Here is a 24,252-nt window from a genome sequence, read left to right as displayed (position 1 = left end):
CTAAGGGTTGCTTATTCGCCCCAGTCCCTGGCGGCGGAGGGGTGGTCTCTCTCTCACCCGCTCACGACGGGGGTGGGGAACCCCTCGTCCCCGACTGCAGGGTTAGGGTGGTCTTTAGGTCTGTCAGTAGCAAAGCGGCGGCCTCATCATACGGAGCTGCCGGGCTGACCAGCCAGGCCGAAATCACTTAAGACGCGTACACCTTGTAACATAACCACCGTAGAGGCGCGCGCGCGCGCTCCCGCGTCGCTCGCACCTACACCAACACGCGAATATACATACACGTACATACATCAACCTAACACATACATACATGTGCACACGTACATACACACGTAAACGCACGCGCGCGACCAATTCTATATGTATATAACCCCATACACGCACCGACCCTGTTACTCGCATACGCACAACCGACGAACCATCCAGGCCAATCTGCACACGGTTGTGCCGACACGCGGACCACTGGTGATACATGCACGCGTACAACCGCGAGCAACGCACGCAGTCACCGGTGTTCTTATATACGCGCGTCCTGAGGACACGAAGGAGCAAACGTCGTGCAAAGACGCGTGCGTGAAGTTTGTGTGCACGAGGGCTTAGATACAGGTGCGTGAGCCGGAGGTACTCGACGCGGAACCTCTTCGGCGATGGTGGTCTCGAGTTGAACGCAGAAAGACGGTGATTAGTCTCAGTGCTGGACGCGCGAACCTACGGACGGAGGGAACAGACTAGTAGAATCTGTGTGTTCATCGTTGACGTTCGTCGCGATCGTCATCGATGTCGGTTGTCATGACGAAGGAACGCTCGTGGATAATTTAGCCAACGTTAACGTTAGTTTATTGTGACCGAACGATGCCCGGGATTTTATAAAAGCAACAATGACTCGACGGTACTGTGAAGATCGAGTACAGTGTGCAAGGACATTGTGAGACTGTTGCCGGCAGAAGGCAGAGGATCGCTCTGCTTCTTCGTCACGTCGGTCCAGTGCTCCGTCGACCTTCGACCGAGACTGTTGTGTTCCTACCTAACTTCCTCTTTCGTGATACCCGACTGTTTAGTAATTAAGCCCGCATGATACTACGTCGTGACTCAGTGTGACACGTGCATTTTTTTCGCCCGGATAACGTGGCTGCGACGAAAACAAGGTAATGCACCGTGACCGTTTGTTGACATGTGTTTACCGATCAGCCGGATTCAAGTGTTTCTGGTGATATTTACAATTGTTCTCGGATACGATTGTCGATTCTGGGATTTCGCGAGACCTGTGTGCATTCTAAGAGATACGTTGTTGTGATGCAACATCGTTGGAGACTCGGCGGTACTAGTTACCGCTCCTCGAAACCATCGGAATTTTTTAGAATCGCTTAGAACGTTCTCCCCAGCATTCGGAAGAGAACCGATCGTTGGAATTGTTTTCATTCGTCGATGCGATTCTCGAGTGTTAAGAAATTGCTACTTCGTGGATGATTCGTAAAAATCGGAGTCGCGCGATCAGCACGACGAATTGGACTGCCAGTAACGCCGAGTCTTCTAAAAAATTGCGAAAGAATCGTTATTGGGAAACCGACGTTCGCAACGATCGTGGATTGTAAATTTTAATGAAGCCGAAACCGTTATTCGGGAGTGATTGCGTGCTGCTTTTTGAACTGAATGAACACACTCCCGGTGTTTGATAGAGAGAAAAAAAAATGCATTCGGTCGTCGAACAGAGTTGAAAAGAGCAGCGGATCGTATTATTCGGCGGTGTTTAATTGAGATTTAATTGATCCCTCCATTATTCATTGCGGTTGTCAATGAGCGGATTATGCGGTGTGTGCAACCAGTGTTTCACTTTCGTTGCCTCTAAATCCTTATTACGAAATACAGTTTATATTTTCTGCTTTGCGTTTTTATTTATTTCTTTTTCATCATTATCCTTTGTTTTCCTTACCACGCGTCGATCGTGCAAGTACCGTTCCAGCTTATTAGCGTTCACGTCGATCAAACGTTTATCGCACGTTAAATCGATAATTTGAAGCGAACGTAATTATTCCTTTGTTTTCGGAAATGTCGAGAATTATTAGCGACAAGGGCTTGCACGACCGCAGATTTTACACTCGCGTTTTACACTCTTATGTTTACCATTAATTTATTACCATTTGTTTACGCGGCAACTAACTCGCGTAACGTATTTTCAACGGTTAGGCGCAGTCAGCGACAATAGACGTTGTACGAGCTGACAAAGTGAAAAAATGAAAATCCACGGTAACGACGATTAATTAGCATGGGGACAATCGCATTGCCGCCGCACCGAGAAGAATAGACACGCGTGACGTTCCGATAATCATTTTAATCCCATTTCGTCATTCCGCGTCCCCTCCGTCGGGAGTATTTCGTATCAGGCGGCTCTGGGTCCCGGATATGCATCGCGTTTATTACCACTTGATTTTTGTACATCAAAGTGCACTCTGACGAACTGCCAGAAACGCGAAAAAATTCTCTTGTCGAACCGTAAATGCAGGGACTCCGTGTCTGAAATCGTTTCTCTTCGAGTGCACAAATCGAAGTTTGTCATTTTGGGAAATAAATTTTTCCTAGCCACGAAATTGCAATTGTGATCGTCGAACAAATTGTTTTTTTTTCGTAAGATGGACGTCTCGCGCGATGGAACTTGCACGAGAAAGGCGGTAACTTAGTAGTATCGGACGCGTAGAGTCAGACGGATTCAGGCGGCGCCAGCAAACGTGGAGTCCACTTTCACGCGAGAATAAAGTTCCATTACAGAAAATTATATCGGTTGTGATCGATAGCCCAGTCACCGTTCGTAGAGTGTCGAATGACTGGCTACAATGTTCGCCGCTGTTGGTTTATTCATTGCAAATGAGAGCCACTCGAGTTCTTCCTCGGCTTTCAATAATTCAGCCCACTGTCTCCGTTTCAGATTGTACGATCCAAAACTTTTTCATTCTCAATTAACTTTGCCCGAAGCCAAGGAATCGACCAAATCAGACTTCTCACCTTTATTAACATCCAGATAACGTTACTTTTCGCTGATCTACGCGTAACGACACAAAAAGCAGTCACCGTTGCAAATTCTACTTTTGTCGAACCGTCGCAAGTTACTAATGTCGTTTCGGACAGTCGAAGGATCGGTTCGCGGAAAAAATGAGACGTTTCGTCGGCGAGAAAAAAAATGTCGAGCCCTTCTTTGATAATTCTTTGATTCGTAAGGGGCCTTTGACCTATAATCAGCGAACGTGTCGAACAATACGGGGCAGCTGTCACTGTCCCCGTCTCTGTCGCTGTCGGCCGTTATCAACATCTGCCTCGTAAAGCAGAGCGATCCGCGTGTGGCTGTACGTGCACGCGTGAACACACGCATACGCGCGCGCACAAACAACGCCGGAGCCGGTATAATCTACGACAGCTTCGAATTCAGAGTTTCACGCTTATCGCGAGCACTCCTTCCAATATTTGTTCTCGGCGAAAGGGGGATCGAGTGACTTTTATCAAATGGATGTATTGTCAGCGAGAGAATGGACTACGCTTTCCCACACGGAACAGGCTCCTTAACGTTCGTGATCGTTCGCGGGTTCGTTAACCATACAGCGTGACAGCGCGAAGCTTCGAGGATCGAAGGAACGCGGCGGCCTGTGTTCGGTTGAGTAAAATAAATTCATTCGAATTTTCTACCACTACCTACACATAATACCGATCGACGAAATGTTTGTCACCTTTCGAATCGAAAATTCCAACTTGTCGATTTTTACGTCGTTCGCTTTTTCGACGTTCTACACTTAACAAATTTTATTTTACGTTTCGAGAATAAATTAACTTCTATTTATTTTCACGCTCTGCACCTACTAAACGATGAGTGTCTAAATCTATCGACCTTGTAGTTTTCATAAAACTTTCTACCGCTACCTAAACATAATACGCTGAACAATCGAAAAAATATGTTTCTCACTTTTCGGATCGAAAATGTTAACATGTCAATTTTTACATCATTCGCTTGTTTTACGTTTCGAAAATTACGAAAATAAATTACCTTCCATTTATTTTCACACACTGCACCGATTAAACGATAAGTGTCTAAATCTATTGACCTTGTAGTTTTCATAAAATTTTCTTAACGAATTTTACAGAGATTCTTTTTATAGGATTCTCGATTAAAAGTCTGATAAAGTAGACTGTCAGTCAAGTTGCACATAATTTCTCTTCTTCTGCCAACGAATATGGTGGACGCTGTCACAGCGAAAAATAATTCTTTTCTCTTTGGCTAATGATGGATGCGTTTCTTTTATTACCAATTTCAATTTTCTTATATTTATCGTTTGCCTGATTTTCTGAGAAAAAATTCAGCGTGTAGGACATATTTCCAATCTCAGCATACGGACATAGTTTTTTGAATTTTTAGAATCCGTTGTGGTTTTTATTAATATTTTCTTCTTCGTGCGTAATTTGATCTTTTTATTCCATTTTACTCGTTACTCCGAGAAAGAGTTCGTTTCGTGTTACGGTCGTTTCGTCGTTAATTTCCATTGACATTTATTTTCCAAATCGATGTAACAAACTTGGAAGTACAAAACCTGTGATTATGTACAATTATTGATAAATTAAAGAGAAATTAATTATTTGCTACAAGAGACTGTGATATTCCGAATTACAAAGTTTGTCATTATTTTTGCATTTAATCTACCAATATCTTTCAATTTTACCTTTGCCAGTATAATTAGAACAATTCCATGTTACAAAAATAAATATTACGTTTGCTTATGTTTGAACATACGTATTTCAAATTTATATCACTTACGCCTCGAGCAATTGTAATTTGCCATAGTCAGAGAAATCAGCTCTTACGATCAAATGCTTCTAGGAACGTATTTGTCTTCAAAGTCCGAACGAACTTATTATTCAGTTGAGTGATCGTCGAGTGCTAAAGGATCTAATAATGTATGCCTGTTACGATGATGTTGCGTTCTCTCGAAGACAAAACTGCGAGTTAATCGAGAAAATTTTTCTTTCTACTTTGTCGTTAACAGTTTTGGAACCTCCAAAAATTAGGGACCTTTCCATAGTTTCTAGAAAATGGACGAAATTAAGTTTTCTCTCAATTTTCCAAGAGCTGTCAAACTCGTTTGAGCGACAGGGGGTTGATCTTCCAGCATTAAACCTAGTATTTCCATTATCTACGATCTTATTTCTCCTCGACTCGGTACTTCGGTTCTTAATTAATTTTCCTAAAACTAATTTGTGACGGGGATCACGTCAAATCTCTGTTGCACGGAGATTCGTCGAACTTTTTCCGGACTGGGTATTGCAAGCTTAAACGCAAACGAGTATACGTTGCTTAATGAAATCTCAGAATCTCAGCATTAGGAGTCCCGTGGGGATGCGACGTGTTTCTCGAAGTTCCCGTTCACTTTGCTCGCGAAACTTGAGCTCGCTCGTCTCGGTTTTCGAGTTAATTTTCTGATACGTTTTGCGGAACGTTGGACGAAAAGTAACTAGCAACGACGCTTTTGTATTACGTATTGAACAAGAAAAAAATTAATTTATTTTTAGTTTCGCGATTTATCCTAGACTCGAGTGACTATTATTTTATTACTATATTATTTTCTAGCATTAGTGAGCAGTTCTGGTTAGTGAATTTATAATCTTATTTTTTAGTGATTCTGATCAGTGGAAGTGATAACAATATCGTTCGTGCACTCAAACATGTTTATATTTTACGTCTTTTGATATTTACTTTCTTATTTGCTAAAACTATTCAGGTAGTTAATAACCCGTTTGAAAAATGATTTATAATGCGAACGTCTACAATATGCTATTATTTGAAAGCATCGGTATTTTTTGAATTCAGTAAACGAAAACGATGAAATTAACGAATAAATGTTTAATGGATGAGAAACAATCGAAACATGAAAATAAATGTTCACGTATTGTTACTACAAGAAATGACATTAAATAAACAATAATTTACAATTTGATTCTGAAAATGGCACATGTTCGCCAATGGAACCAGCCCCTATAAACAAATATTACTGAATTAAATTTTTTGAGCATATATTTCCATGTGAAAAAACAAAGTCGAAAGCGGGTGCTAACGGTGCTCGGTTCTCATAAAATTGATGACAGATGTTTTAGCGAAACTTTTCACGAGGAAAATAAACATAAAGTTAAATTCGGAGATAAGAAATCAAGGGGAAGAAAAGTTGACGTAGAATATTAAATTCAGAATAATTTACTCCAGAATAAAAATGGAGAAAAATATATTGCGTTACATGTGTTACTGAAAATATCAAAACTCGCATCTTTGGTAACAGTTGAGGTGTTTGTGTTAACATCGTCACGAACCTTTCGATCGTTGCATAAGTCAAAGAGTGTTTTTACTCGAACGCGAAATTCCTTCGTAAAATTTTCCAATTTTTACTGTCGATAATCTTGGGTATACTGCCGTTAACGAGGTGACGGTCGACCGATTAGGCGAGCTTCCAAACGCGGCTTATCGGTGCGCTCTCGAGCTTTCAGAATTGCTACTTCTGGTTATGTCTTGGCAAATGTTTGGGAACAACGACCGCTAGGCATTCCCAAATGGCGGCCGTTGTCAGGATTTGCTAAGTTTTGGACTGCCGTGCCGTGACGCATCTTAACGTATCCTTGTCATCGTTTGAATCGTTAGCAGTATGCGACGCGAGCCGAAAGTTTCGCCGAGGCGCGGCTGTCGAGCCTAATCTCGTGGGACGTAAAGAAGTCGCGAGCTAGGTTGCATACGAATCGAGTAGATTCCAGGAAAGCAGCTTTTGTTTCCACGAAAATATCTTCTGTCACTTGGAACAGTAATTGCGTGAAAGAAACTCTTGGGGCGTTGATTAGATCATCTTCGAAACTCGAACTACGTCGACAGGAGGTTTTGTCTATAAAATTAACGCGGAACCTGGAGTAAAATTGTTTCGAGACCTGAAAGGAAGTGAGGGGGCTGGTGGTTAAAATAACGACTCCACGATCTACCCCACAATTACTAACTGTTTATTCGCGGGTGTGGGTGTGTAGCCACACGTAGGTTAATATTACGAACGTCTTTACCAGACTACGTTACGACAACGTCTTTAACAGACTGGCTATGTAACACGACGACGTCTTTACCAGACTTATGTTATGAACGCGTCTTTTCAGATTGGCTATAACAACGTCTTTCACAGACTGCGCGTCTTTCTTAGAACTCCCTCCCTAGACAGTCAGTCACGAAAATCTTCGTACACCCCCTAAAACGGTCTTTTTAAAGAAAATAAGCAACAATTTCATATAATATTATGTTTATTTATTAATATATATAATATTATTAATTAACTTGTATAAAAATGTATTATTTTTTAAGAATATTTTATGCAATAAGAAAAAAGCGAAATATGTATGTCACAAAAGTGTTGTCGGTCCTCCTTTTACCTCTAAAACAGTTTTCAATCTTCTTGGTATAGAATGGACTAATTTAGTTGCAAAATCAGATAGAATTTTTTTCCATTTCTCTTTCAATGCAGTTTTAAGTCTTTGTTTACTTATTATCTTATGCTTCCTAATTTCGCGTTCCAAATAATCCCATACATGTCCTATAGCATTCAAATCTGGTGATTGAGGTGGAGAAAGAAGTTGTTTCGAGACATTGTATAGTATCCATTTCCGAACAACATGAGCTGTATGCTTAGGATATTGGTTTTGTTGGAAAATCCAGTTGTTTTCCAGCCCCAATTTTGCCGCATCACTTTTTAAATGGCTTTTAAGTATATCTAAATATACCCATCAATCCATAACAGAATCTATAAATACTAAACTCCCAACTCCCGAGGCTGCTATTGAGCCCCAAACCATAACGGATCCGCCACCATGTTTTAAAGTTGGTACCAGGGTTTTCAAATCGAGTGCTGTGCCGCTTTTTCTCCATATTTTGCCTCTTCCATCTGCTCCAAAAATATTATGCTTACTTTCGTCAGTGAATAATATACTCTTCCAAAATTGTGTATTCTCGTTTTTATGATTTTTTGCGAATTCAATTCTTTTACAACGGTTGATGCCACTGACTAAGGGTTTCCTCCGCGGCACGTGACCACGATATTCAGATTTTCTTAAAATTCTGCGAATATTTTCAGGGTGTACTGTTTTTCCAAAATCATTTTCTACCTTTACGGCTATATTTGGAGCATTTACTTTTAGATCTTGGCGAATAATTTGCAGTACAGATCGAACATCTTTATTACTCAAGATTTTAAAATGACCACTACGTGTTTTACTTTCATATTTACCAGTTATTTTGAATTTTTTTATTATGTATTGAATAATAGAATGTTTTCTGCCTACAATGTTCACTTTTCACTTAAGTGCACTATTTCGAACAATCTTTTTAAAGATTTTTGCGATCTTATCTGTTAGCGTTCGGATGGTTCAAGATTAAATGAATTTATAATCATTTGGTTATTTAGTGAACTGTGTGTGTTTGTGCTCAGATTGTAGGTAGGGCTTGTTCCTCCCTTGCAAGTAAACGTTACAAAATTATTAACAATTTCTGTTACAAGATCGTATCTACATATCTCACTGTCACATCGTTGTTGTAAATAATTTGTAATTGTTTCAAAATGACAAGTTACTGTCACACAAAGCGGTTCGTTCCAGTGAAGAAACATATTCCACAACATTAGCAGCCATTTTTTATTAGTTCAGTTACGAGTTTCCACGCGTAAAAAAATGACATTTTAGCACAAAACTAAAATATCAAAGTTCAATTCGGCTTGAAATTTCAAACAATTGAGTGAACAAAGAAACTGAATACGCTTATTTATTGCCTAAAAATTTGTTGTTACTGTTTTTTTGTCAATGTCATCAAATTCGTGTAAAATATTTATTTTATTCCATTATAGAATTAAATATTTCACAACTAATGGTTCAGGAAATGTAATTCTTTAATCGAATAACCGATTAATTGATCCTATTTGTTATCTGTTATTTAAGTAGAATTTACTTACAACTATTTATTTATTGTCTCCTCGAAATGTAACAGTGAAGAAAATGGTCCCAAATTTATGATTAATGTAGATACGTTCACAACATATGATAATATCCGGATTTTACACTCCGGAAACGCGAGAAACCATCCAGTCAGGGTTAGGTTGGAGAAATTGGAATTCTGTGAATGGTCTCTGAAAGGCAGATATGCAGAACAGTATTTGATTAGACGCGACCCAATCAGTCTCACACCTGCGGAGGAAAATCCTGTTAGGCTCGATACTGATTTCTTTCGAGACCTACAATCGATGCTAATAATTTATATCTTTGTCTACTAATGTGAAATATAAGATTCGAGTTAAGTTCATAACAAAACGTGAATAAATGAATGCATGATTAATGGTATGTCAAGAAATATTTACTTTCAAAAGTTATTCGGCCTATTCCATGGCGTAGTCTTCTTCAATGATAGAACAATCCATTAGTTTATTAATAGTTTTATTTTAGTTTTAGACCAAAAAGTACGAGCGTTTCAACTTTGAGCGTAGATAGAATAATATTTTTTCATTTTCGAGATAATAGTATTTGAAAATTTATCGTATACGTATTAACTGACGTGTCTGTTGATTACTAACTGTTTCTACTTATATAATACAGATCGGTGATTATTTGGAATGCGAACTCGAATAAGTTTAGATTAAGATTGAGCAAGAAATTGTTAGACAAAAAAATAGCAATAATTGCAATACTTTTCCAAAACAAGAAAGAATTACAAACTTTGACGCTTTCTTAAGAAAATAACAAAGAGTACGTCAATTTTTCGAGATTTCCCGCTTTCTGGTTTTAGTGATAAAGATAGTTATTTAAAGAAATTGTTCGCTTAATTGTAAAATTACCCTGATCGATGCTAGGTTAGAATTTACAGATTGATACGTATATTGATTCACCATCTCTAATTTCTATACTTCTGAACAAATAGCGCCAGATTGACGATCGTGTTTCGCAAACGCCATTCGCGCAGCGTAGCCGTGAAAATGAAATCGTTGCAATGAAAGCACAAGAGAGTAAAAGGCAGTTCCCCTTGTTTTTGAAAGATTTGAAGCTACGTAGTAGACTTTTATGACCCTCTGCGAAGGAACCACGGGGCTCCTAAGCTCGTTGAAACAAATGTAGCCGAATGCCGGCCTATTTGCATACTCATTGTGCCGTAAGAGCTTCACCCCAGCGTCGCTGGTTGGCTGGTCTCATGGAGAAACAGGAAACGATGGTGTGAGAGCTTGCAAGCGAGACGAAAATTGGGTGTAAGCGGCAACGGTATCCCCGCGACGAAAGAATTTGTCATAGAGACGATTCTTTTTCTTTCCGTTTTCTCACAGTTTCGGACCTTGCAAATGCGTTTCTAGTTTAGTACATTGAAAGTCGATAAATTAACAAAGTTAATTATGAGAATTGTGAAATAGTTGCATACAGATAAAAATCAATCAATGGTTCGATACGAAATTGACGTAGTTTTGTTTTTGGTATCCAATTCGTATTTATTTATTTATCGCCGTTGCATAATTCACAGATATTATACACATAAAAAAAACATTCGTTTGCTACAAAAGATGAGATCCAAATAAGATGCCACTTTTAAATTTAGCTTGAAAACATTCAGAAAAATATAACACAGAAGTAAATGTATAATAATAATATGTATAGAATATGCAAGGGATATACTGTAAAATTAAGTATAAATCTAAACGAATTAAGGACTCTACATCAATCATAGAATGTTAGTAGTGAATTTTGTAACGCCATTTTTCTCAAAAATAATTTTTCTAAGATCTCCGATACAAATAAATCAATCTTCGCTAAATTTGCCAGTCATAAATTAAGCGCTTGATTTCTATTGAAAAAGATATTTCAATATCTACTGTAAAATTTCGTTACATTTTTTAAAAGTCTTTCTTTTCACTTTGTGGTCTCGATTATAATTATTCTTGTATATGTTGCGCAATTGTCGACTTCAGCTTTCAATAAAGAAGTTAAATAAAAATAATGAAGAACATAAACCAGAGCAGTGAATGTTTTTTCATCGATACACTTCGAATAACGTATTTATTTATTAAATTGATACTCGATGAAAAAAATACGATTCCTCAAAATGCATAAATACGAATACGCAAAGTTTAAAGAAAGCTAATATCAATAGCGTTTGAGTAAAACTATCAGAAATCCCTTTTTTTTTTAGTTTCAAAGTTAGAGTTCCCCTTAACGAGCGTTATATTGTTCCGCGAATTGAAATGCGCGTTGAAATTGATTAAAATTACTGTGTGCCGACGAAAATATCCGGTTTCGTGCAGAATATCAATTATAAGGGAAATGATTTTATCGTTGCCGCGGTTCGAGAAAGATAAAACCTGAAGCCATAGAAATTCTTACAATGTTCCATATTGGCGTTACACGATCATTTTTCCAGTTTCGTGAGTTTAATGGGTAAAAAGTTGAAAGGATTTCCGATTAAAACGATACTTTTTCGTTGTTTCAATATTGCGGCACGTAAAATCTCCAAAGAGAAATGGCGAGTAACGCTGAAACGATTTGCGTACGCTAAAATGTTTTGGAAAACTGTAGCGCATTTAAAAAAACCGTGATTGCGTATCATTTTACGCGCGTTACGCATTGGAACTCATCCTTATCGATTGCCCGCAATCACCAACTTCCCTTGACAACTAACAACAGATCGCGGAGTTTTCTTCAATCGATAAAAATCATTTACATACGAGCCATTCACAAGTCCAATCAGTTAACTCCACTTTTTGAATTTAAAAAATTTTAAGTAATCAGAATTAAGGAAGATTACTTAATGAGAATACCTCAATTGCTTCGGGTCTCTATTAAATTTTTACGACTAAAATATAAACTTCTTTTACAAAAATAAGAAATAAACTCATATTGTAAAACTGAAACGTTCGTAAATATGTATGGCTACTACTAACGATGTTCCAGCTAGTAAATATCCGAACACAACACCCGACTATACAAAATAATTAACTGCTCCAGCAATCGTCTTCGTAACAGTTTTCATCGAATATTGCAAAAACAAAAAAAAATGATAGAATAAATATGGGGCTTCCTAGTTTTAATTCGATTCGAAATACAATTTGTTATCATTTAATAACGTTCGTTGTGTAGAAGCGAAATTTTCAAAGTCGATTAAAAAACAGAAAATTTTCAGCGAGTAGCTTAATTCGAATGGTGCACGGAAGGCGGAGTAAGTAAATTAGAGTATTCATTTCGGGGCGAAAAAAAAAAAATTGCTTTATTACCGGCTGGCTCGAACCTCCCGCGCATCTTCAATTATCTTCTCGCGGCCACGGGAAAAAAAGCATCGGAACGACGAACGCGGCCCGAAAATGGGGAACTCGTTGCAATTAATAATATCGGTAATTGGTGTACACGTGTCGCGTGCTGGTGAACTTCAAAGGTCATCGGCTGGCAGCCAGTTTAATTAACGCAATCAAATGAAAATATTCATGCGTCCGGGGTTGTGTGTGTGCGCGCGCGGGCCGCAGTCGCGGTCGCGCCACCCGCGAACTCATTATGCAAAAGTTCGTTGCGTCCCCGCGATTTCAATATTCGTTCGATCCCCGAAAGGCTCGGGCGCGCGTTAAATCGCGCGGCATTGACCTAGATCGGGCGATTTTGTGTCCGATTGCGTCGCGACGTCTCGGTCAACCGCGCTGCAACCCTTGAAATTGCGCTCGTTTCCCCTGTAATTAAATTTCAATACGCGCGGAGGACTTTTCTGACACTCTGTTTAACAATTCTCCGCCCCGAGTACGCTGTTCGATGGAAAATAGTCTCAATTTGGAACGAAAAACTCCGAGAGAAAACGTCCTCTCGATCGAATGTACAGTGATCCCTTGTTAATGTTTGCTGACACGAACGTTATCGAGGCAGGTACTATGGAATTGTCGATCGCTACTTCTCTTAGGCTTGATCACTGAGAAAACACTGGAAGTGAATGAAATAAAGAGAAATGTTCAATGCTTGTTTACTCTACAAATTCTAAATTTGTTCAGAAGTTAAAGTAGATGTGCAGCTTCTTTTGCAACTTTAAAATAGTGAATCAATCTATCCTTTTGTATCGCATTTTTAATTGCATCGCATCTTTCTAGTGCGTTCAACATTCTTGTGTATTTTCTCTTCCTTATTCTTGAACTTTGTTTTTCATGTATTCGAGGAAATTTTGTTACTCCTATCTATAAACATTTAATGATCAGGCTCGTAATCTTTACCTCGTCGATGCAATTCCAGAAAAAGTAGCAAACGTTAACGAGGGACTACTGTATTTAGAGTCAAGATGGCATCATTTATGTCCTTGATGTTCCGTAGTATAGTGGGTTGGGGTCTCTGAATCATAACCGTTTGGTTTCAGAGTGGCCAGGGAGTAGATACACTAAGTTCCCACGCAGAAGAACAATTAACCCCCAAGCGCTCTTTGGGTCTCTTTCCAGTTATGGACGAAACTATAATAAAATTTATATTTTTCTCTTAAAGACCATCGGTGAAACAAAGGACTGCCTAAAGTTCAAGAAATTGTTTTCTTAATATTTTCTTGAGAGGATGTCATTTCTCACTGATGGAAACATCGTATACTGTATCGATACTCGTTATTTCGAAAAGATATACTTTTCTCCTGCAACAAAGAAAAAATCATATATTTTTTCGAGTTAAGTGTATATTTAAATTGACAAAAACGCGGGATGGTCGTATCTAGACGCAGCGAGTGCATCAATATTTGGACAAAACGTCACTGGCAAACGCTTAATATGACACTTAATTCGACAGAAACACAGAATGACCGTACGTAGCCGCAATGAGTACGTCAATCTTTGCACAAAAGCCACTGATCAACGTTTAATATGACACTTAATTCGACAGAAACACAGGATGACCGTACCTAACCACCGTAATGCGTCAATCCTTGTTAGAAAGGTTGTGATCAACAATGAATACAATACTTAATTTGATGATATGCAGGGCTTAACAACTTTAGGAGCAGAGAAATAATTATATCGAATAATAGTAACCTACGTTTCGATCACGATGTATGCCCTCTTCAGAATCTCAATTTATTGCATATAGTACCAAGTAAGAATATAAATTAGAATTAGATGTACGGATATTAAAAATATAAATATGAAAAGTCTTATATTGGCAGGTATTTATTATTATGAATGTTTCATATACATATACGAAAATAATTCGTAAATAAAATATAATACGTAATAAAAACAAAAGAAAATATGTTCATGTTCAAAGAGAAAGTATGTTAATGCATGACATAAATAACTTATTTATGTTTATTTCACACTCGGTATTATCCACGAGTTATTTGTATGTACACATATAATAAATTCATGATAGTAAACACCAGCTAATGTAAGCCTGCTTATATTTAAATTTTTACTCTATATGCATTTTACTTTAATCTAAGCTTTGACAGAAACACAGAATGACAATCTCTATGTTCTCTAAAAACTTATCGAAGCGTATAATTTGTTGTTTCAATCCAAGTTTTCGTACGTCTCATTCGAGCTCCGTTCACCCCTGAAAATTAGTCGTAAACGTTTCAATTAATATACTTATGAAAATATAATGACGTTCTAATAATTACATTCATTAATTAAAATAGCATTAAAGTGATGTGCCGGAAAGTATCGTGTCGTATTTGCTAATTTAATCAATCCCAGTATTTATAAGGTTATTTTGGTTGCGCAGTGGAGGGCGCCCTCGCTGTGGGGTAACTCAACGATTAGGTAGGGACAATCAGTGACAGATATGGGGGAGGGAGGAATTCTCAAGCCCTTGTAGCCCTTCCTCACGAACCAAAAAGGTCTATTATTCGTTAATAAATACGAAAAAATCTCGAAAACTTTAATACTTGTAGTTCTATTTGTCATTTCTAGGCGGTTCTCAAATTTTTTCGAGCTTTTCCAGGTCTGCCACTAGGGACAACTTTTCTCACCCAATGGGTTTCGAATCCCTTGTTCCTAACTGTGTTATGCTAATGCCTACTCGAAATCGTGTTTACGTTCGGGAGTCCCTCGAACGTAACGCGATTTCGTGTCCGATTGCGTCGCAAGATTACACTTGTTTTCCCCGGTAATTAAATTTCAATTCGCATGGAGGATTTTTCTGCCGCCTTGGTCATTACCGTGGCTCGCTCCGTTGAAATTTAGATGCACCGGCGTCGATACTTCGCCGATTGTTCGGGATTACTGGCACGAGAGACCGTGGAACTTCTTTCGCGACTGCTGAGAACAGCTTTCGAAGTTGTCGCGGCGTGAAAGCGGCTGCAGGGTATTGCCAGATGTATTTTGATTTCAAGTACGCGTGTACTCTAGCAAACGGACCGGCGGGCCTTCGTTTCCCTTGCTTTTGTTTCTTCGAGTTATGAAAGCATTTTAACATTTTGTTGTATTGCTACGTGAATTCGTTCCGAGTCCCAAGAAGCACACATCGCGTTCCAAGAACCGCGTAATATTTCCTGGTAAATTTCTGTTTTATTTCCGATGCGGAAAGCTCTTTTGCTTGCTCGAGGATCCGGAAAGTATATAAATATCATAGCTGAAACAAGCATAGTTTATCTTTCCATGTATTAAAAAAATGTTCCTCCTCGTTATGATTTTGAAGACTTCGTGTTCCTTTGCTTGGATTAAACACCAACCTACGAGTAAATAAATCGAATTAACTTTGGAGTATTTTAGCGTTTGAGGTGCATTTTGTGCTCCAGTAATCAGACATTGAATAAAGTTTTTCTTAGTATTAAGAAAACTGGCTGTGCTTGTTGTTGTGCTTTACAAAATAATACAGAAAATATTTCACTTCGAAGATTGATTGCCTACGATACAACTTATGCAAATAAATAGTTATTAGGTAGACTTTTATTCAATTTATTGTGTTTAATAACTAGGCCGACATCTTCGTCTTTTCTAATTCAAATAATTCCGTAGAAACGTTGCAAAAAAATTGAATAATAAAAACGATTGTTTTAATTAATCTCTGAAGAGCAGAACATTTTATTTCCTCTTAAGTTTCTAATTATCGGACCAACTATAACTATAAATCGTAGGATGTTAGGGGTAGCCTTATCTACGAGGAAGGATGTCTAAAACAGTTTGATTGCACCGTGACATTGCACCCGTCCCCCGTTACGGGAACTGCTTTATCGCGCAAGGAAACTGGGGAAATCCAATGGAAAAATAATATTACTCGTTTGATCAAATGCTGCGCCCTAGAAGTGCATTAACGACAACTATAGTAATAGAACTGTGCTATTCTATATGGAACTGTGGAGCGGAACGCGATAGGAATTTGAAAACGGTTTTTAATCGGTCCCGCGTATATCGTGAAGTGCCATTAAATTATCTCGACAGTCGTTTCAAAACTAATTTCGAAAGAACGATGGTAATAAAAGCGAAACTCTCGTGCTCGTTTTACGTTTCGAACAATGCGCCTATTCGAAAGAAAGATAGAAACGAAAAGCTTGGACTGAAATTACGAATTGAATATTTTTCTTAATATTCGCTACCCTCTCTCTCTCTTTTTATCTCTGTCTCTGTCTAAAGAGCCTTTTATGTTTTCCTTTGATAACGACGCTGCTTGTCACGCATGATTGTGCACGCCGCTCGATCTAACGCCAGATATTAACGTCCCGGAAGTCGCGCAGCTTTCTGTCGTTGGCTCGCCAGCAATTGGTGTCCTTCGTCAGCCCCTGCAATTGTCTCGAGGATGCGAACGGATTCTCGCACGGTAATTGCGAATCGACGTGTCGCGTTAATGCGTCAGAGTCACGTCACGCATCTAGCGTTCGCTAGTGTCTGACATTAAAGTGCAGTCTTCGAAGCGTGGGAACACGTGCCCGTCCTTCGTATCTAACGAAAAAAAAAGACGCCATAACGCGACCGAGTGGACTCGTAAGCCTGCTTACGTCAAGATCCCTGTTAATAATAATATCTCTGTAACTGGACTTGCGCGTCGTTGGGTCACGTTCGACGCGGATAAAGAGCTTCGTGACGTTTATTGGATGGGATACTCATTGGTAGATAATATCTTTTGTCATCTATATTGATTCGTCATTGATTAATATTATAAAAATGCATAAACTAAATTTTATTTACATACTTAGCACTTACATTAATAATTTTTATAAGAATAAACTCATGGTTTATGTTAGTATCGAGAAAATTTATTTTGTTATTTTGACTACCTCTTTGCAGATATCATAAAATTTTATAAAAATCTAGTAACTTATTACGATGGTTATATTCTATGTAAAATTTTATTACGAGATCGATTGTATTATATTGTTGCCTGAAGGGGACTTCGAAAAGATGATTGAAAGCATTATTAGAGTCACTTCACTTGATAAGACTAGAGCAAATATAATTAGTTTTAGCAAAGAATTATTGTCAAAATAATTGTTTGATAAAAGGAATTGTCTGTTTAGTTCGTCCAAAAGTGTATATGCAATTTCATTACAAAATTTGTCACTTTCATTAATCAATTATGTATTCGCTGTCATTTCCTTAGCAATTTGCCGGTAATTTGTTATCAGTTTTATCAAGTGATCTTCACTATTTTCTGGTTATCTAACATTGAAGTCTCAAAGAAATTAGTTCGCGGAAAATACTATCTACATATTGCTATCCCCGGAATTGTTTTATGGAACAGTAATTTCATATATTCGTAAACAACAGAAACATTCAGGTGGTTTCATTTACGTGGAAATTAAGTTTTAAATGAAACTGATCTAAGTTTTAATCAAGTATATCTATTTTTCAAAATTGATTTTTCGAAATAAAAAGTTTACATTATTAAGAGGTTATTCTAGTCTAGAGTTTCATCTTTTTGGTCTTTTTAGAGATCTTTTCCAAAAAAAAAGTATAAGTTTCTTAGTTTCGACATTTTGTATAGATATTTATTTATATTTTACAATGTTCAACATTTTTTTTCAAGTGAAAATAATCAAACCTGACTGAATTATAAAAAGTGTCTTGGCTGATACGATTCCGATCATTCTGCTTATCTAAAATGAAAAAATCGAAAAGATTCTTGATTAGTATGATTGTGGTTATGGTGTGAACCAAAATTATTAAAAAAAGAATTTTCCTTATTGTTTTCTTAACTCGCTAAACATGAAAGGAAGTCAAGAAAATCGATATTCAAAACTCAAAGTACCACCATTTTGTAAATTTTACTATTTCATTCTCATTTTCAAATTGTGAACATTTATAAAACATAAATAAATATGTATGCAAAACTTAAACTGTTTTGGAAACAAATCCCTAAAAAAACCAAAACAATGAAACTATAGACTAGAACACCCATCTTAGAATGAAAATAATACCTAAAAGGTAGGAATAAGTCTGAATTAATATAGTTTGTAAAATACTTGACGATGTCAGGTTTAAATAGCAGTATTTACTTTTTCCAATACCCGTAATTTTTGTACGAAATCAAAATGTTGTTTTTAGACAATTGAAAATTAGAAAACTTAAAATTTGTCTTAATATTTATTTTTTTAGCCTCGTGAAAATTCGCGTATCCTATTCATATTGAAAATTAATATCGTTCATTCCTTAGTAAAAAAACTCTGTGATGAAATATTCCCACAATCATTAATATATTATATTAAATTGTACAGTATTATGAACAAAATTCAAGAAACTCTATATACTCGAATACAAAGTTTTCTTTAATAATATTTTTAAGTGTCTTGATGCATTGGAGAATTATTATTTAAATTCTTAACTCGAGAAAAGTTATGTAAATTAGTAAACTGGGAGTATCTCGTTGAAATGCGGTGTCTTCGTGCAGTGGAGAATAATTACTTCAATTTTTAACATAAGCGTAGCAATTAACAGATTCAGTAAATTGTTTATTGAATATATTATAACGTATAGTGTTTCACACTGGTAACAAGCGTCGATCAGATTCCATTTTGTTAAACCGAATTACCTTTCGTATGGGAAACCGTGGCAAGTTCAAGCGGGTGGTCCGTAAATTAAAATTGAAACAATCCAGCCGAAACAAGAAGATGCCATTCGCTTTCTCTGATTGCTTATCGCGCGTAAATCGCTTTAAAGTCTCCCGACAACAAATAAGAGCGACGCGACCACGCGCGCGCTCGCCGTCCATGGATGCACGTATTGACACTCGTGCGGTGTGCAGTAACGCGCGATGCGTCACATATAAACGCACACACATGCACGGTTCGTTGGTGCATTTCTCGTGGAGGGTGTGCGCGTACCAACACGTGTGTTTGTCGTGTACGCACGGGGGCGAACGAGGGACACGGGATCACGCAGGGTGTGGGTGGTTTAAAGGAACGTACCCGGCACGGAGACGCATACTAATTAAACGACAGCATTGTCTGGCCCGTTGTGCGAAGACATGCTAATTACATTTCGAAGGAGAAGTCTCTTTTCGCCCCATAGACTTGGCCATGAATGAAGCGCGAATCTCGCGCCCGCTTTCTTTTCCGCGAATGAAAAGGATTTCCTCCGGTTTTCTCTCTCATGTGCGACGTCTCTCCTCTGAATCGACGTGTACCAGTTCGTACATCCACGGTCCGACCCCTACCTTCCCATTGTATCTGTCGAACGTGAGACGGTCTTTTTTAAAGAAAAAAAAAGAAAAAAACTACTCACTCGGTTTGTCCCTTCTTCTTCTTCTCGGATAAGTGTTCGAGTGGCGCGGAGCGTGTATCGGTTATCCTCGAAACGAGCAACAAAACGTTGCGTTTAATTGGTAATTAACGCCAGATAATCAGCCCCGATTTATCGCGTCATTGCCCGCCCGTCTGTCCATTCAGCGTTTTGTTATTATTTTATATAAATATTTGCGGATTTTAACGAAATGACCGCCGGAACGCTGCCCGCGGATTGCATAATACCCGGCGCGTCGAAGGTGACAAGATTTAATAGAAATTATTCGAAATTAATTAAAACTACCGTGCTCAAGCGTCGAAATTAATTTATGTACGCCGGTGAAATATACGCCGCGATAAAATCGAAAATTATTATAAATTTCGATGCCGTTGCTCTTGACCTTGTTCGCGCGACATTAAACGTTAAACGGATTTCGAACTCGACGCGAGAAAATAAAAAGCTAGTTTACGACGAGCTTTTGATACGCGTACGAACCACTCGATCCGTTGCTAAATTATGGTGTAAACGATAGCGTATCAAGTTCAAGGAAATGCACACCAAAGCATTATATGTTAATTGTCAATTTCTCGTTTCCAAAATGTTTGAGTCATATAATGCATATTTTTTTATTTAAAGAGAAAATGTTAGATATTCCCAAATAACAATTTGGGCATCATTAGATGTTTCATTCATTTCTTAATCAAGACTAACAGTAACAAAAACGAATTCATTCTCTTTAACTTTGTTCAGAATGCCATTCTTTTTTTGAGAAAATTAATATCGCAAACGAGAAGAATAAACTTTTTAATTTTCCAGTCGACGAGCGCTATGCACTTTATTTTTGTCTTGTTCGTACTTTCGATAAACTTGATACGCTCGGTTAAAGTCGAAGTAAAACGCGTATCAAAAATGACTATGGCGTAAACTATGTCGAAACTCGTGCCACTGGTATCAGACGGATGAAACACTGTTTCCGTGTTTTCTAGATTGACGAATGACGCCGTAGCAGAGAGCTGGTTGATGCGCGGATACCGGGACACAAAAGGTAAGTCGAACTATAATTAATCAGCAAAGTTATTCGAAATGGTGACTTTCAACGATATTCGTTACTTGCTTTTTAAAACGTGAATGGTTCGAATGCATATCGATCACGACGACTAAGAAGAAACGAGGGAGCCAGTATTTATATTCGATGAAATATGTATCGCATTACACGCACGCGAAGTATGCTTAACGCGTTCAAAGGAATTCGTCGTTTACAGTTGCCTGGATGTTTCAATACGTTTGTCTCCTCTGTTCCTTTTGCGTTTTACTCGTAAACGTTCAGACAGACATTGAAGTTCCGCGCTGTTTGTCGTGGATGTTCAACTTCTACTTGTTTCTTTTAAGAAACGCATTGTACGCGCAAGTCGTGTAGCCTTTAGAACTCTTGGTTTTATTAATAGGTTCGCAAAATATAGGTATTGTACTTTAATGCGTTCCAAACTAGAATATGCATCATTGATTTAGTCGAGATACCATAAAAGGCCCACCTCTAATGTCAGATCGTCCCATCTGTTCTTGTCGAGTTTAGTATCAAAGCTTAAAGTAATATTTCAAACATATGATGGAATTTTATGAAAAACTTATTCTCGTTTGACAACTTCCTCCTCTTCCATTGGCAAAATCATTATATGGTCGCGTCAAAACATTTTTGTTTTTTTATTAGAATGTAGTTCAACGCTGTTCCTTAAAAGGTAGACATTTTCAAATTGTTTCCCCACTAATAACCCTTCAGTTAGAAAGTGGTTTAGGGAAGAATCGGTTTTATTATACTTATATACTTAGAGCTTTAACACAATATCTATAATCGTTGATGTTTAAAATTTCGGAAATCTCTGAGCTAACAAATTTCGTTTGCTTTCTACTAAATTACGTTAATTTTATCGTCAATTTAAGAATGTTGAACGGCACGAACTAAGGGGACGACCCAACACAAAGGCTCTCGACTCGTTCTAGTTATAGAGAAGCGTGTATGGGGGGAAAATCTATATATTTGGCGCGTATCATCGAAGTGTTCGACGTACGGAAACCGACGCGAGTTTCCGAAGTCATTGAAGACGACGCTGGACAAGAGTTCCTTGCCCCTAGACCGCGAGGCATCCGGCAAAGGTCTGATTCGACCAGTGCACTTTAATTCTTCCCCGGCTCTCAGCCGTTCTTTTTTGACTTTTGTACATCACCAGCAGGATTATGCGAGCAAAGAGCCGAGGTCTTTCCATGACGCGAGCGAATGCTTAGAATTTAAAATGCATTTCATATCGTTACGCTCACCCGTTCTCTGTTCCGCGGCTCTTCTTTTGCCGGGCACCGTCTCTCTCTTCTTCGCGAGCCGCGTCTCCCCTTTTCTCCACTTTCCCTCCTCGTGCCTCCCCCCTCCCCACGCCCACCTTGCACCCTTGTGCCGTCCCTCTGTCTCGCTTCTCTTTCCAAGAATCAGTTCTCCTGCCCACTCGTTCAACAGACGGCATATATGTCTTTATGAACGGTATGTGGAGTAGACAAGTGCATTAAAACCTCGGGCGTTAGTTCAAGCTCGAAGAGGAAGGAGGACGACCGGGTTGTAGGAGGGTAGATGGAGGGCTCAGGAGGACACACAAAGGAATGCAAAGTAAGAACCACGACCTCCGCCAACCCCGTTCTCGCGGCTGCCCCTCCATTCCGCGCTTCATCCGGCCTCATCCTCGACAACCTGCTCCTCCACCTCCGTCGTCGTCTCCACCTCCTCCTTCAGCGTATCGTTTTCCTCTGCCGGAGGTTACAGCGCATTATCATACAAGGCGGCCCTCTCCTCGCCTTCCCTTAATTGTTTTCCACCCCGTGTTCTCCCTTTCTCTTTCCTCTCGTCCGTTTCACCCTCCTCCGGCCTCCTCTGTCTTCCCGGTGGCTCGGTTTTCCCGCAACCCGGGACCACCGGTGTGCCCCCTCGTCGCTCGGCGATCACCTGCTGAAACGACCAAACGACGCGGAAAGAGTGTTTCCCTTTGCTTTGGCTAAGACACTTGTCGCGACTCCACGAGTGGTCACTCGTCGGGCGCCGAATTCCACGCCTTCGGAGGAAGCTCGATCATCGACGCTTTGCCGATTGTTCGAGATCAAAGGCGAACCGGGAACGGTTTCGCGCCTCGGCTGAGAAGCCAGTGTCGCCGAGGATCTCGGGCGTCGGGGGCGGCGCGGGTGTCCCTCCTCTCTCCCCTCGCCCGGGAATACGAATCGGTTTTGTGAATTTGAACGCGCCTCGTGAAGGGCCAGGGATTCTTTTGAGCGTCTCTGATTAAAGGACAAGGTGTCGGAGGGATCTTTGTGCTTCAATTATCGCGCGGTTTCTCGTTTGCGCGGAACGCGTCGAAGGCGTCGGTGGTCGCGGAACATCGGGCGCTCGTTTGCCTACTTCAGCTCGAAACACCGAATACATTAAATCCCTCGGGCTGCCGTTTCATTTTTGCAGATTCTCGCTCGTTGATTTACAATTCGCTCCGCGAGCTGCAAAGTCGCTGCAATTTATACGCTCCTGGACAGATTTATACCACGCTTAATAGATTTCTTGTAGTTCGTCAAAATACCGGAATTCACTACAAAAGTAAACATTTTCTTTGACAATTGGGAACTATTTGATTTCAAATTTTTTGCACTATTTATCTTTGTCCCATTCTGATTTATTTTCTTTAACATTTTACGTCGTACATCTCGTACATACAGTCGACTTTCGCTCATTCTTCTGGAACATTTCAGATTACAATAGTAACAATAATTATCGCATAATTAGAGTAATTCGATCCTTGCCTTATCGATCGTCTCATTGTTAATCAGTATTCATCAAAATAAATCTTTTAATTATTTAGGGGATAGTAACAAAGTTCAAAGTTAGTAAACTCGTCACTCGTTACTAAGATGAATACTTTACAGTTATTTTGTCATGGAAACATAACACTTTTGAGTCAAGAATTAGTAAGAACTTGAAGGTAGACTTTGATCGAGTAATTTAACTCGGTTCAATACGTGAAACAAAAATGATCATTTTATCGAGAATTCACAAACCGGGTTGCACTTGGCAATACCCATGATGGAAGTTCTCCAGAAACCTGCAATTAGTCACAGGAAGTTTCTAGAATCGAAGGATTAGCGTAACAACTTTGTGTCCCACATCGACATCTGCTTAAGATGAAACGCTTCACCCTCGATTGACCTCGACGTATGTAACATTTCTCAAACTCTCGTTAAGAGTTCTATCCTGGAGATTCGCAGATCGACGTGCGAGTCTTTGACAAACTCGATAACCTTCGTTATTGCCAGGTTTAGTACAGTTTCTACAAGCTCCTTAACTCGATAAAAAGTTTATCGATATCTTATAAATTATTTCGAAACAATTCCTATTCGTTGGCTGAAATAATCGACGATTCAAAAGAGTTACAAGTGCGAACTTTCTATAAAAATAAATGGATTCTTTGCACAAAATTTGAGCTTTCAATTCTCTATTGAATCAGTAGCAAAAAATAAAAACTATATTATTTATGTAGCAAATAATTTTGAATTG

General features: G+C 38.8%; 1 long non-coding RNA gene across 1 annotated transcript in view; it reads left to right on the top strand.

Annotated features, from left to right (window-relative positions):
• LOC143350149 (uncharacterized) overlaps positions 1–24,252 on the top strand; it is a 157,527-nt gene that overhangs the window by 5,026 nt on the left and 128,249 nt on the right. The window contains exon 2 of the long non-coding RNA XR_013081065.1: positions 20,666–20,724. This is a non-coding gene — a long non-coding RNA (uncharacterized LOC143350149). The remainder of the gene's footprint in view (positions 1–20,665; positions 20,725–24,252) is intronic.

This window comes from Colletes latitarsis, chromosome 14 (genome assembly GCF_051014445.1).
Source record: "Colletes latitarsis isolate SP2378_abdomen chromosome 14, iyColLati1, whole genome shotgun sequence".
In the NCBI taxonomy this organism is placed as follows: Eukaryota; Metazoa; Arthropoda; class Insecta; order Hymenoptera; family Colletidae; genus Colletes; species Colletes latitarsis.
Note: the sequence above shows the minus strand (reverse complement) of the source record. Positions and strands in the feature narration are given on the sequence as shown.